Source organism: Hyperolius riggenbachi, chromosome 2, assembly GCF_040937935.1.
Source record: "Hyperolius riggenbachi isolate aHypRig1 chromosome 2, aHypRig1.pri, whole genome shotgun sequence".
Lineage (NCBI taxonomy): Eukaryota > Metazoa > Chordata > Amphibia > Anura > Hyperoliidae > Hyperolius > Hyperolius riggenbachi.
This window is the reverse complement of record NC_090647.1, coordinates 479938990-479954038: the sequence shown is the minus strand read 5'-3', so window position 1 is coordinate 479954038 and position 15049 is coordinate 479938990.

Here is a 15049-nt window from a genome sequence, read left to right as displayed (position 1 = left end):
GTGCTGCCAAGTGCATGCCCAACTGACAAAGCGACCAATTTCGGGACACATATTAGCTGCACAGTCGATAGCAAATTTTGGGCCGAGGTTGGGTGGTCGGGTGTGCGGCGGTACGGCAGCTGATTTGCTTAGAGTGACGAGATGATGTAACCCCGCAATGTATAAATGTATGCAGTGTGTAGTGCATTTATACATTACCTGTTGGGCGGACAGCGGTGGCTCAGCCGATTCCCTGATGATTTCATGCTGAAATTGGATGGGAATCGGCCTGTAGTGTATGGGCAGATTCGATTAGAGATAAATTTGTCTCTCGGTCGAATCTGCCCATACTCGTTCTAATGTATGGGCACCTTTACTGTCAGATTATTGCCAACAGGTTTCCATAGAAGTTAAGTTAACGGAAAATCAATCAGAAGTCAGATAGGATCTGTTGGAAACAATCGATCTGACAGTAAATCTGTGTGAAAATTGTATCGTGTACTTGGCATAAGATTTGGTGAGCGATCGACCTTCCGATAAGTCAGATTGTATAATGTTGATAATGCCGTTCGACAACAAATGATTAATTTATTAATTGATTACATTTGAAATGATCATATTGGTTAATTTTTTATTTCTTTCCACTTATGAGCTTGATCGTTTCCTTCCGATCACAATTATCAGATCGGAAGGTAGATTGTTTGCTAAAATTGTATCCGTGTGCACTTTTAAGCTTTTCTATGCAAACATAATAAAAACTGATGGCCATACACATGTAAATATTCTCTGCAGATTTGATCAGTTTGTGCCAGAGTTCTGCTGTCTCCAGTGTCTTCAATGATCTCCTTAAAGGTGGCCACACACACGATACAATAAAATGATCCGATTTTACGGCAAGTCGATAAAAATGATCGTATCTCCCGTAAAAATCAAAGCTTTTTTTTTTTTTTTTATTTGACTGGATAATCCGATCAGATTTCTCATTTTTTTTTCCGATTTTTATCTATCCGGAATGCCAGATATTTTTCTTCAATTTTTCTAAAGATTGTATGGTGTGTGTGTTTGTCAATTTATTAATATACACACTCAAGCAATTTTCTCAGTTTCCAATCGTTTTTATCATAATTGTGGTACATTGGTCGTAATTTTTTGAAATGTTACAATCAGTCAGAAAAATTGATTGCAATTCTTAAATTGAACAGATATTTGAAAAATTGTATGGTGTGTGGCCACCTTAAAGGATGTGTCCAGGCAACTAAAAAAAACAAAGATCAACTTACCTGGGGCGTCCTCCAGCCCCTGGCAGCCGTCCTGTGCCCTTGCCGCAGCTCCGGTGGCTCCCAGGCTCCTCCACTGCAGAAGCAGACCTCGGCAGGTCGGCTTCTTCTGCACTCCACGTAATCTCGCTGACGTCATCATCAGCACTGCGCGGGCGCAGAAATACTACGCCTGCGCAGTATCGTCCTGATGACGTCACTGCGCGGGCGCAGAAATACTACGCCTGCGCAGTATCGTCCTGATGACGTCAGCGAGACCACGTGGAGCGTAGAAAAAGCAGACCCGGATGCCGACCTGGCGACGTCGGCTTCTGCAGCGGAGGAGACCAGGAGCCACCGGAGCTGCGGCAAGGGCACAGGACGGCTGCCAGGGGCTGGAGGACGCCCCAGGTAAGTAGATTTTTTTTTTTTTAGTTGCCTGGACATATCCTTTTGAGGATGGCCATTAACAGTAGAATTTGTTGAACGATTGTTTACAATTATTTGTATAAATGATCGATTGAGGCCACTATGGACAAAACTTTCCTAAACAATCTGATATGATTAATGAATCAATCTGAAAATCCGATCGACTTCATTAATATGATTGGATTAGTTCAGAGATTTTAGTCCATTAGTGGTCCCAAATGATTACTTCCGATCGTTAATATGAAGAATCGTTTGTAAACAAATCTTCAGCAAATTGTCATTAGTGGCCACTAACAATATAATTTGCAACAATTGTTTACAAATTATTTATTTTTTTTGTACGAATGATTGGAAATGATCGTTTTGGCCCGCTAATGGAAAAAAATCTCTTAACCAACCGATGATGGGATTGATTTTAAAATCTGATCGATTTCATTAATCTGATCGGTTTGGAGTTTTATTTTCCATTAGCTGTCACAAACCATCATTTTTGATCATGCATACGAAGAATTGTTGGTAAATGATCGTTCAACAAATTGTACTGTTAGTGGCCAGCTTTAGATTGGCATCAACAATACAATTTGGCGAACGATCGACATTCTGCTTCATCAGATTGTATAGTGTTGATAATGCCAATCAACAACAAATGATCAGTTTATTGATCAATTCCAGGTGAAATAATCGGATTGATTTTAATTTTTTTTTTTTTTTATCCCATTTATGGGCCTGATTGTTTTTTTCCGTTCACAATTATCAGATCGGAAAGGTAGATCTTTTGCTAAATTTGTATAATTAATGTGCACCTTTAAGCTCTTCTATACAAACATAACTGATGGCCATACATGTGTCAATTTACTCAGCAAATTTGATCAGTCCCTGCCAGAGATCTGCTGTTTCCAGTGTCCTGAATAATTCTGCCTAGTCACAGTGGTGCGGGGGGCATTGCATCCGCTTTGTAACGTGGCTTGCCGCATTGCATTACACCACCTATGCGTCACTGCAGTTAATGTGGGAGTTATGTAATAAATGTACTGCATGCAGTGCATTGTGATGCCGCATTACATCAGTCTGCACTGTGAACGCTGCATTGCTTTTGTGTTGCAGTGTTACCATGCGGCCATTACATTGCACCACAGCGGCCCACTGTGAACCTAGCACTGGGTACACTAAGTGAATATACTTTGCATGGATACTTTGGTTAAGGTGCCCATACGTCAGACGACTTTGGAAGGGCGGTTGACCAACCAATTTGGTTATCGAATTGGTTGAAAATCGGTGCCTTCAAGTGCAGGCCCGATGGACGATACGATCAATTTCGGGGGGAAATTGGTGGCGTTAGTCGATGGCGCCTGGTGCAAGATGTCGGGCTGAAGTTGGTTGCTAGGGTGTGTGGCGGTACGGCGGCCGATTTCGGAACAAGCTCTGGCTCTGAGGGCCATATTTGGCCTGCGGGCCAAAGTTTGATATGTAAGATCTAAAGGAAAAAATTGTATGGTGCTTGGTGGTGTGTTTTTTTTTTTTTTTTGTTTTTTTTTAATAATACAAACCTGTACTGGTTGAGGAAGTCTTCTTCTTTTTTGTTTGTTTCTGTGCCATTTTGAAAAGAACATTTCCACTGCCTGAGCTGTTCTGGAACCTTTATTTGGAGCGCGGCACAAGCAATATGGAGGGGTTCATCTCACTGAGGCACATCTAAGCTCAGATGCAATATGAGGCAGTTACTAGCTGCCGGGTAATTACACTGCATGTTGACATGCGTGAGGTTACAAATGCTTCCAGCCTGAGGACTCTGTGGCCAGTAGATAAATCGGCTGCATTGTCCTCTGTTGTATCTCCAGACATATTACATTGCAAAGCATGGCAGCATACACAGTGAATGGTAACATGAAAGCTTGTGGATGTCTAAGGCCAGCTTCACAGTGAGAGCAGAACGCAACGAAATGGGGAAGCGGCGATGCACACTATCCACTTGTTACATACAATCAATGAAAAGTATTCCTCACTGTATTAACACGTATACCGGTATGTTATCCAGTAAATACACTGCATGCAGTGAGTTGGGATACCGCATTCTGGCAGACCTCAACGGCCACATTGTGACAGTCACACTGCAATGCAACGATCTGTGTAACAATGTGGCCATTACGACACACTGCAATGCCCCACTGTGATTTTAGCCTTAGTGAACATGTCCCATAGTGTGGATGAATTGTAGCAGAAGACAAAGCCCAGCACTAGATGCTGCAGGAAACAGGACAGGTGTAGTTAGCTGCGTACACTCCAAACGTAGACAACAATGTTGGTTCAACTTCGGATTATTAACGTTCGGAAACCTGAATCCACCAGCCGCCACATTTTAGTATCCGTCCACATGTCTGGGTGTTGAAGTGTGGTGACAGGTGGATTGGGGTTTCTGAATTTCAGTAACTCAAATATGAGCACCAACACTAGACAATGTTTCCAAGGAAGTGGAGAGAGGGAGGCACTGAACACCTAAAATGTGCCTCTGGGGCAAGGAGTTCAGTGAAGTGAAAAAAGCACCGCTACACAAAAGTGCTTAGAAAAAGGGCAAATCGCTCTGAAAGCGCTTAGAAAGGTGCTTTCAAAAACACTCAATAAGTCGCTCAATGCTTGCGATCGCGCTGGCGAGCTATAATGTGAACAAGGCCTAAAAGGGGCCTAAAAGTGAACATAAACCAAAGGTAGGAAAAAGAGTTTCACTTACCTGGGGCTTCTACCAGCCCCCTGCAGCCATCCTGTGCCGATCCTCCGGTCCCCCGCCATGGTTTAGATTTGGGCCACTGTGCTTGCCCGGCCCTGGTTAATTGGCTAATTAGCATTACATGGATCTATTGCCCGGAGCACTTTTTTTTCGTATTGCTGCTGACAGTCACTCAAATTTCTTGTTTACATGCACAATGCACTCTTACTTGGCTGTATGATGGCAGCCATTTAGACTCTTTTGCACTAAATTCTTGTTTAGTAAGCTTTTGTTTTTACATGACAAATTGTTGTTCTCTATTGCGCTCAGTACCGAGCCAATATCACACCATACTTGTATTCAATTGTTACTGGTACAGAGATGTGTTGATGGACCGTTTTTGAGATCAAGCTGGAATTGCGATTTATTGTTGGGACTTAGAGGCCTGGTGGCCATGCCTTGCCTTTAATTGTTTTTATATTTCCCTTTGCGCTCCATTGTGCAGTTGTCAATGAGGCCTATATGGCAGTTTGGTGCCTGGTCACTTTGGCGCAGGGTGAACCGAATAATTGCTCACCCTGCTGCCGGGAAATTCCAGGTGGCGTTAATTACTATTTCCCCTCTAAAGGTGGCCATACATGGTACAATTTTTTTCATCCAATCTTATCAATTCTATGTAGCATAAGGGAACTACCCAAATTATCCTTTCAGTATATTTCCTAAATTTAACCCTTATACTACATAGAAATGGTAAGATTGTATGAAAAAATTGTACCATGTATGGCCAGCATAAGACTTACAACATGAAGAACGTGATTCTCTCTTATGAACACGCAGAATATGGCCTAGTTAACATTATAAATTGCCAGCGCTGTGCGCTTTTGTGAGCGCTTTTTCTGGCTTTTTTAGAGTGATTTGCGATTTTGTAAAGTGCTTTTGTAAGCACTTTTGTGTGTGTGTGTTTTTTTTTTTTTTTTCTTGCCGTCAATCAGTAAGTGAACTCTTTGACCTGAAACTAAATCTCTTTAAACATTTTTTTTTTTTTTATTAAAGCCCTCACAAAATCGCTTTTCCAAGTGCTTAGCGATTTTCCTATACATTGCCTTGAAGTGCAAACGCACAGGAAATTGTGCAGGTGCCGGGTTTGCGATTGGAGAAAAAGCTCATCGCTCATGTTAGAACACTCACATGTAAAATCATTGCTCAAGCGCTTTTGAAAATTGCCAGCACTTTAAAAAGCTCATAGTGTGAACAAGCCCTGACTGTGAATCTTATTGAATGCTGATATTGATCCTTCCCCACCTTTCCTTTATTTCTTCATATGTTGGTTTCACTAGTTCTCTCCTTCATGCTATGCCCCATATCATGAGTTTCCAAGATGCTAGTATGGTAGATGCTATAAGGGCTATGGGCCCAGATACAGAAGGCAATGGTGACAATTTCATACTACCAGCACTTTGTCAAACAGACTGTTTTGTATACAGTACCCCTGCGTGGGTAGATAAATGGTTATATTCTGTTGTGGTAAACCCGATATATTGCCTTTCTCTGAATAAAGATTATGTTAAAAAAAAGAGGGCTAGGGAGGAAAGCTTGACTTCTGTCCTCCCTCAATCTCCTTGGGTTTCCCTTCTGTCACTGTGATACCCCCTTCCCCATATGCAGAGCTATGCAGCGGTACACAGGTTACCTCCTCTGGGCTCCAATCCAGCTGCTAGAGGTCAAAGTCCTTTCTGTCTCCTTCCAGTGGCGGCCATGCTCTAGTTCCCAATTCTCAGATCAGGAAGTAGAGCATGAACGGCGCTGGAAGGCAACGGAAGGGACTGGGACTTTGAACGGCTAAACTTGAGCTCTGAGGTGAGCTGTGTCTAGGACCACCCTCTGCTCTGCAGTGAGGAAAGAGAGAGCAAAGTGAGGAAGGGGAGCCTGAGGAGAGGGAGGAAGGATAGAAGTCGGCCCCCCTCCAAGCATCCTCGCAACTCTGTGCCCAGAGCATGGAGCCTATTCAGCCTCTGCCTCTGCCCCGCTGTCAATTCTCTGAGATAACAAAGGGGGACACTTTTTTAAAGGAAACCAGAGACTATAAAAGAAAAAAATGTTATACATACCTGGGGCTTCCTCCAGCACCATATGCACAGATCACTCCCACACCGACATCCTCGCTCTTCTCCAGCTCCGGTACCAGGTCCCGTAACTTCAGCCAGTCTGCGCAAGAGAAGTGCTCTTTCTACGAGATGCGTACTTCGCACTTCTCATGCATCAGACTGGCTGCGACTGGCTGAAGTTACAGGACCCTGTTCCAGAGCTGGAGAAGACTAAGGACAGCGACCTGGGAGCGATCGGCGTGCATATGGGGGAGGGGGGGGCTGGAGGAAGCCCCAGGTATGTATAACATATTTGTTTTTCTTTTACTGTATCTGATGCGCTTTAAGATACACCTTTGCCACATCTCCAGTCTTGCCCCAACCACTCCCCTTATCATGCATGCTACAAAAAATCCTAAGCAAAAGGCAGTTTCATAATTCAAAGCACGCTTATCCTTTCAATCATCACTACTTTTCTTTCATATTAAAGCACACCTGAAATCAGACTGATAAGGAGGCTGACATACAGTATTTAGTTCCTTTTAAACCATGCCAATTGCCTGGTTGTCCTGCTGACCCTCTAATACTTATAGCCATAGACCCTGAACAAGCATGCAGATCAGGTGCTCTGATTGAAGTCTGACTGCATTAGCTGCATGCTTGTTTCGGGTGTGTGATTTTGACACTACTGCAGCCAAAGAAATCAGCAGGACAGCCAGGCAACTAGTATTGTGTAACTGGAAATAAATGTGGCAGCCACCATGTCCCACTCACCTCAGGCACCCTTTAATATTTGAAAAAGGTCACTATCAATTTAGTGAATGGGAATACAGTTAAAGGGAACCTGAGACGAGAAGCGTAAGCACAGAGCGCTCCCAGCGGCGGGGGCTCACCGTGCCGCACATGCGCAATAAAGGGCGACTTCCAGGCTTTCGGGCTGAATTGCAGGGGACCAGTGCCACCCGGGGAGAGGGCGAGGGAAGAGTGGCTGTAGGGCTGATTCACACTACAAGAGCTTTTTAAACACTGGTGATTTTGAAAAGCTCTTGCTAATGCAATGCTATGGGGGGGGGGATTTGTACAAAATCACATCACTCCATTGTGAACACACACATGGGATAACAATAGCAAGAGCGTTTAAAATCACAAAGCACTTAGAAAAGCTCTTGTAGTGTGAACAAGCCCTTAAGGGGTTAAGGAAGCCCCAGGTAAGTGTGGTACCTGAGATGCTTCTCGTCTCAGGTACACTTTAAAGGACCACTTCTGCGAATAAATTAATTTTCAAACATCCAACAATAGCTATTTAGTACATAGGAGCCGTGCTGTGCTGTGTGCTTTTTTTTTTTTTTTTTGTGATGTACCATTAATGTACTGTATGTCACTGAAATTGGAGTCTGTCATTCCCTTGCATAACGTTGACGGACTTTTGTATCTAAATAAACATAGCAGGGGGAGCCTTTTGAGGTTTTGAAAAAAAAGACAAATAGTTTAGCCCTGCAATCTTATTGGTCATTATTGTATTGCTGAGCTTGCCCTCAGTAGTAGCCGTTACTCTGAAGGCCCCCCGGCACTCAGGCATCCCGCAGGCTTTGAGGGAGGCAGCTGTCAGCGCAGACTTTGCTGTGGAATGAGCCGCTCTCCCTCTTCCTTGATTTGCCTGCGGTCTGCCAATAATGACGTTTGTGCGCGTTATCAGCAGCTCTGCAGTGTCAGTATGCGCTGCCTATTGCCGCTGCTCATATCCTGTTGACGTGCGGCGTAATGACCGCATAGTGCGCTCTGTTGTAGTGACAGATACTTTCTGTCACACGAGTCAATACAAGCTGTACTGCCCCATGGCATATGAAGAGAACCTGTACCCGCTTCCCCCGAGTGGCCGCTCTTCCGTTTGCAGCTGAAATTCCTTTACTCTCCCCCAGCCAGACCAGAGTGGGATGCAAGTGTCAGCTGTGACTCCCCCCCCCCCCCCCTCCTCCTTGGCATAAGAATGTGCGGTGCAGTATTTCCCCCGCCAGACTGGAGCGGCGTGCCGGCGGCAGATATTTCCCTTCTTCTTCTTCCCGGTATATGCAGTGTGCGCGCAGCGGAGCTTTCACTTACCGCTCCATACCGGGACTTCTTGTAAGCTTGCATGTCACGTCTCTTGCCTATGACACCCTGCACTAGCGCATGTGATGAGAAGCGCCACTACAGGGTGTCATAGGCAAGAGACGTGACATGCAAGCTTACCAGGAGTCCCGGTATGGAGCGGTAAGTGAAAGCTCCGCTGCGCGCACACTGCATATACCGGGAAGAAAAAGGGACATATCTGACGCCGCCACGCCGCTCCAGTCTGGCGGGGGAAATACCGCACCGCACATTCTTATGCCAAGGAGGAGGGGAGGGTCACAGCTGACACTTGCATCCCGCTCTGGTCTGGCTGGGGGAGAGTAAAGGAATTTCAGCTGCAAACGGAAGAGCGGCCACTCGGGGGAAGCGGGCACAGGTTCTCTTCATATGCCATGGGGCAGTACAGCTTGTATTGACTCGTGTGACAGAAAGTATCTTTCTGTCACTACAACAGAGCGCACTATGCGGTCATTACGCCGCACGTCAACAGGATATGAGCAGCGGCAATAGACGGGGGCAGCGCATACTGACACTGCAGAGCTGCTGATAACGCGCACAAACGTCATTATTGGCAGACCCGCAGGCAAATCAAGGAAGAGGGAGAGCAGCTCATTCCGCAGCAAAGTCTGTGCTGACAGCTGCCTCCTTCAAAGCCTGTGGGATGCCTGAGTGCCGGGGGGCCTTCAGAGTAACGGCTACTACTGAGGGTAAGCTCAGCAATACAATAATGACCATTAAGATTGCAGGGCTAAACTATTTGTCTTTTTTTTTTTTCAAAACCTCAAAAGGCTCCCCCTGCTATGTTTATTTAGATACAAAAGTCCGTCAACGTTATGCAAGGGAATGACGGACTCCAATTTCAGTGACATACAGTACATTAATGGTACATCACAAAAAAAAAACAAAAAAACACAGCACGGCTCCTATGTACTAGATATAGCTACTGTTTGATGTTTGAAAATTAATTGATTCGCGGGAGTGGATCTTTAAAGAGAATCTGTATTGTTAAAATCGCCCAAAAGTAAACCTACCAGTACGTTAGGGGACATCTCCTATTACCCTCTGTCACAATTTCGCTGCTCCTCGCTGCATTAAAAGTGGTTAAAAACAGTTTTAAAAAGTTTGTTTATAAACAAACAAAATGGCCACCAAAACAGGAAGTAGGTTGATGTACAGTATATCCACACATAGGAAATACATCCATACACAAGCAGGCTGTATACACCCTTCCTTTTGAATCTCAAGAGATCATTTGTGTGTTTCTTTCCCCCTGCAGTTCTCGTGCACTGAAGTTTCAGGCTGCTCTTTTCTTCCTGCAAACAGCTTTGCCCTTGTCTGTAACTCCTCAGTATGTGAAAGCCCAGCCAGCTCAGAGGAAGATTTATCCAGCTTGTAAAAGATAAGAGAGAAGCTGCCCTAATCTAAATAGCACACAGGCAGTGTGCATAGAGGGGCCTGGAAGGGGGAGTTCATAGCAGAACCACAACACTGAAGAACTTGGCAGCCTTCCAGACACAGGCCGACAAGTCTGACAGCGGAAAGATACATTGATTTATTACAGAGACTGTGATAGTACAAAGTGCTGCAGTAAGCCAGAACACATTAGAATAGCTTTTGGAACTTGTAGGATGATAAAAAACAGGATGCAATTTTTGTTACGGAGTCTCTTTAAGGATCTCATCAACCCTTTTACATTTTACACTGGACCGCAGCACTCTATACATAACAATCAATATAGAGCACGAAAATAAGCCAAGACCAGCCACAGTGTCAGAGGAGTACAGCTACATACACATGCTAGGTTAAAGGACAACTGTAGTAAGAGAGATATGGAGGCTGCCATATATAATGTCAGAAACACCTGATCTGCTGTATGCTTGTTCAGGGTTTATGGCTAAAAGTATTAGAGGCAGAGAATCAGCAGCATAGCCAGGCAACTGGTATTGTTTAATAGGAAATAAACATGGAAGCCTCCATATCCCACTCACTTCAGTTGTCCTTTAAAGGAGGGATATGTGGATCCAGAGGCTTCCTCCTCCTGAAAGAAGTCCAGAGGCTTTAACCCTTCATTAGCAAAGCACTGTTCTTGAACTAAAACGATTGACTTTTCTTATTCTATACATTTATTCCAGATTTACTTTAAATCCACAAGATGGCAGTATATTCTGTATCTACTCATTCCTGGATCTACCCGCTGAAGATTTCCTCTGATAATTTTCTATCAAGTTCCTTCAATGTTTATTATATTATGATGATTGTGTGAATTTCCTACATGGCTGTTAACATAATTGATTGCATATTTTTTTTTTATGTCACACACAAGCTCCCTCCCCCATTTCTCTTACTCCTTGCTGTGACGCTAGCCGCGCTGCTATGACTTCAGACCATTTGTGCTGCGTGGCCATGTAGCATCTCCCTCCCCTCCTCTGACTTTATGACTATGACGATATTTTAGGAGGAGCTGAGCATTACTGGAGGCGTGGTCTCTGAGGAAGCCTGACATTCTGGCGATGCACGTGTTAAGGTATAGACAGAAGGTTAAGGTGGCCATACACTGGCCCGATTCGCGGCCATTTCGACAGCAGATTCGATCCTGGGATCGAATCTGCTGCCAATCGTTCGCGCTAAACGCACCCGCCGATCCGATTTCCTCCCGAAATCGGATCGGTCCGTCGATCGCGCCGTGCGGGAAATTACCCTCGATCGCCCGCGGGTAGGGAGCGCGTCGCTAGCGGCGGCCGATCCGATCAGGTATACATTACCTGATGCTGGCTCCCGGGCGTCTTCTCCGCGCTGCACGGCTCTGTTCCGGCTCCATCCCGGCGCTTCCTGTGTCACTCCGTGACCAGGAAGTTCAAATAGAGCTCTATTTGAACTTCCTGGTCACGGAGTGACACAGGAAGCGCCGGGATGGAGCCGGAACAGAGCGGTGCGGTGCAGCGTGGAGAAGATGCCCGGGAGCCAGCTTCAGGTAATGTATACGGGGGGGGGGGCACAGGCGGAAGGAGCAGCTCAACAGATTGTGATCGGTTTCAGGCTGAAATCGATTCACAATCTGTTTGCAGTAAAGGCAGCCATACGATCCCTCTCTGATCAGATTCGATCAGATAGGGATCTGTCAGCTGGTCGATCTAATGGCAAATCGACCAGTGTATGGCTACCTTTATACACAGATTTGCAGCAGTTTATTTCTGCAGCAGATAGATTTCTGTCAGATGCCTGTCAAGTCATATCTGACAGGAATCTATCTAATGTGTGCCACTCACTAGGAACAGATTTCCAATAGATATCAGAATGAAATCTATTGAAATTCGATCTAAATGCATTATTGCACCATTAGATCTAATGCAACTCTATGGGCCATCGATCTGCTGCCAGCAGCTAGATTTTCCATCCTGTCAGAGCAAATCAATCGAAATCAATCGATGGGCTGATTTGAAAGAATCGATTTCTGATCAATTCTATAGAAATGATTGATCGATGGCTGAAATCGGCCGGTGTATGTGCCCCTTAAGGCCTAACATGTGGCTGCAGTGTGGTGGAGCGGGGCGGCACACAGGTAGTATGGCGGTTTTGTTTATTGCTCTGTGTTATGCTCAGCTCTCCCAAGGACGCTACTGACCGAGAGCTTGGTGTGTCGCTATTTTTGTGTATATAGCTACACACATATTAATTTTGTTTTTTCTAGATTTGTACTTAGCATAGATTGCACTTGGCACTTTATTAGGAATTCTACATTTGATGATTATTGATGACTCTTTAGATCTTGGACCACTGTGCACTTTAGCTTGAATTCATACAACCTCTGCTCCTCCATCTTGGTCTGGTATGCGGGAGCCACCGCCAGCGACAGGCATAAACTACAGAGGGTCATTGGGAGACCTCTATCCCCCCGCTTGACCTCCTGTATAACACAAGACTGCGTGCCTGGGCACTGAAGATCGCAAGTGACCCCTCCCACCCAGGCCACTGCTTCTTCACCCTTCTACCGCTGGGCCGGAGACTTCGGGTCATCCCCACCAAGACCACCAGACATAAGAACTCTTTCTTCCCTGCAGCCGTTGGCCTCCTGAACTCCCTTAACATTATTCCACCCTCTATCAGTGCCCCACCGACTGCAAAGTAGCGGTCTGAAAAAGGAACACGTTTCTTGCTCAAACAATCCAGGCACCGGCCACCACATTTTAACTGACTGACTTTTTACCTGCACATTTTGGTAGACTTCAGCAGGGCGCCTGTAAAGTTGCACACTGACGCTGAATGTATGTTTGTGTACTTACATATTTGTGCATTTTTGTATTACTGTCATGTTCTTATTGTATTGCCTTTTGTCTATGTACCACTCGGTAGCTATGTATGTGCTGTGCCAAACCCAATTCCGGGCATGACCCAGTTATGCTTGGCGAAATAAACGATTCTGATTATACTGCACACCCTACATGATTTTTAGCACATGGCACTTTGAGACTTCATTGCATATGTAAATTTCATATTGTTGTTTACACCATACTACCCACTTTTGTGCGGATGTTGATCCTATGTATGTACCGACATTGGCCCATGTACTATAGATCGCTCTAACTACGTTCATCCGTGGCCACCTGTCCCATATTATTAGGTCTTTTTTTAATTGTTTTGTCTCCCCAAAATTTTCCTTACAGTGATGTCTTCTGTTTATTTTCGTGATCGATAATAAAGCTAGACACTTGTTCCTCTCATACAAATAGAGCGTTGTCTGCTTTTTTTTTTCTTTGAGGTGCACATTTATTTTTACTCTAGATACGCACATTTGTATACATATCCTATACAATAAAGTCAGAGTGTCGCTGCGTCCAACAGTTATGCAGCGTCCCTGTGTCCCTGATATTGTTTTACTTCGCATGTGCGCAGTAACGGGCTGCTGGAGAGGCTAGGGAGCGAGGTGGGTGGGCAGTTGCGTGCGACAGGTGGGCACGCTCGGCGGGTGCATGCGCAGTGACTGGGGGCGGCGGCAGTAAAGGACTTCCGAGGCCAAATAAAAAAAAAGTAAAGTACCTGCATTGTATTTTAAGGTACGGAGGCAGGGCCGGGCCGAGGCAGAGGCTGGAGAGGCTCCAGCCTCAGGGCGCAGTGTAGGAGGGGGTGCACAATTCATTCAGCTGTCATTCCCAATTGTGTTTGAATCAGAAAGAAATAAGAAAAGGGGATACATGACAGTGACTGCAAGCCAGATAACTAGAGATGAAGGTGTTGGGGAGGTTGGGGGCCCTGGGCAGAGGCGTAGCTAGGGTTTTCAGCGCCCGGGGACAAAGACTATTAATGTGCCCCCTAAGGTGAAGGGGTGTGGCTAAATGTGGGTGTGGTTATGGGTGGAGCCAAATGTACATGGAGGTTAGTAGGCTCACGCTCACCCACCTTCCCTCAGTATGTACCTTCCAGCATGTTCCAAGACAAATTCAGCAATCATGAGCCCCCCCCCATCAAGACAAATTCCGCAATCATGAGCAATCATGAGGCCCCCAACATGACCAACCCAGCAATCATGAGGCCCGCAACAAGACAAATTCAGCAATCATGAGGCCCCTAACAAATCATGAGGCCCCCAACAAGACAAATTCAGTAACCATGAGGCCCCCAACCAGACAAATTCAGCAGTCATGAGGCACATTAAATAGACAGCATTTAACATAAATAGGCAGAATGCCCCCTTAATATGGTAGACACCTCTCACCTGGCAGCAGTTCTCCAAAATACACTCAATCTGACAGCAGTGGTTCCCCAAAAATAGGTAGCCCTAGGTCGATAGGTGTCCCCAGAATTGGTGGCCAGCAGTATAGATGTCCCCAGAACAGGTAGCCAGGGGTAGAGATGTCCACAGAACAGGTAGCCAGGGGTATATGTGCCCAGTATATGTAGCCAGGGGTATAATATGTGCCCAGTATATATAGTCAGGGGTATATGTGCCCAGTATATATAGTCAGGGGTATATGTGCCCAGTATATGTAGCCAGGGGTATATATGCCCAGTATATATAGTCAGGAGTATATGTAGCCAGGGGTATATATGCCCAGTATATGTAGCCAGGGGTATAATATGTGCCCAGTATATGTAGCCAGGGGTATAATATGTGCCCAGTATATGTAGCCAGGGGTATAATATGTGCCCAGTATATGTAGCCAGGGGTATAATATGTGCCCAGTATATGTAGCCAGGGGTATAATATGTGCCCAGTATATATAGTCAGGGCTATATGTGCCCAGTATATATAGTCAGGGCTATATGTGCCCAGTATATATAGTCAGGGGTATATGTGCCCAGTATATATAGTCAGGGGTATATGTGCCCAGTATATATAGTCAGGGGTATATGTGCCCAGTATATATAGTCAGGGGTATATGTGCCCAGTATATATAGTCAGAGGTATATGTGCCCAGTATATGTAGCCAGGGGTATATATGCCCAGTATATGTAGCCAGGGGTATAATATGTGCCCAGTATATGTAGGCAGGGGT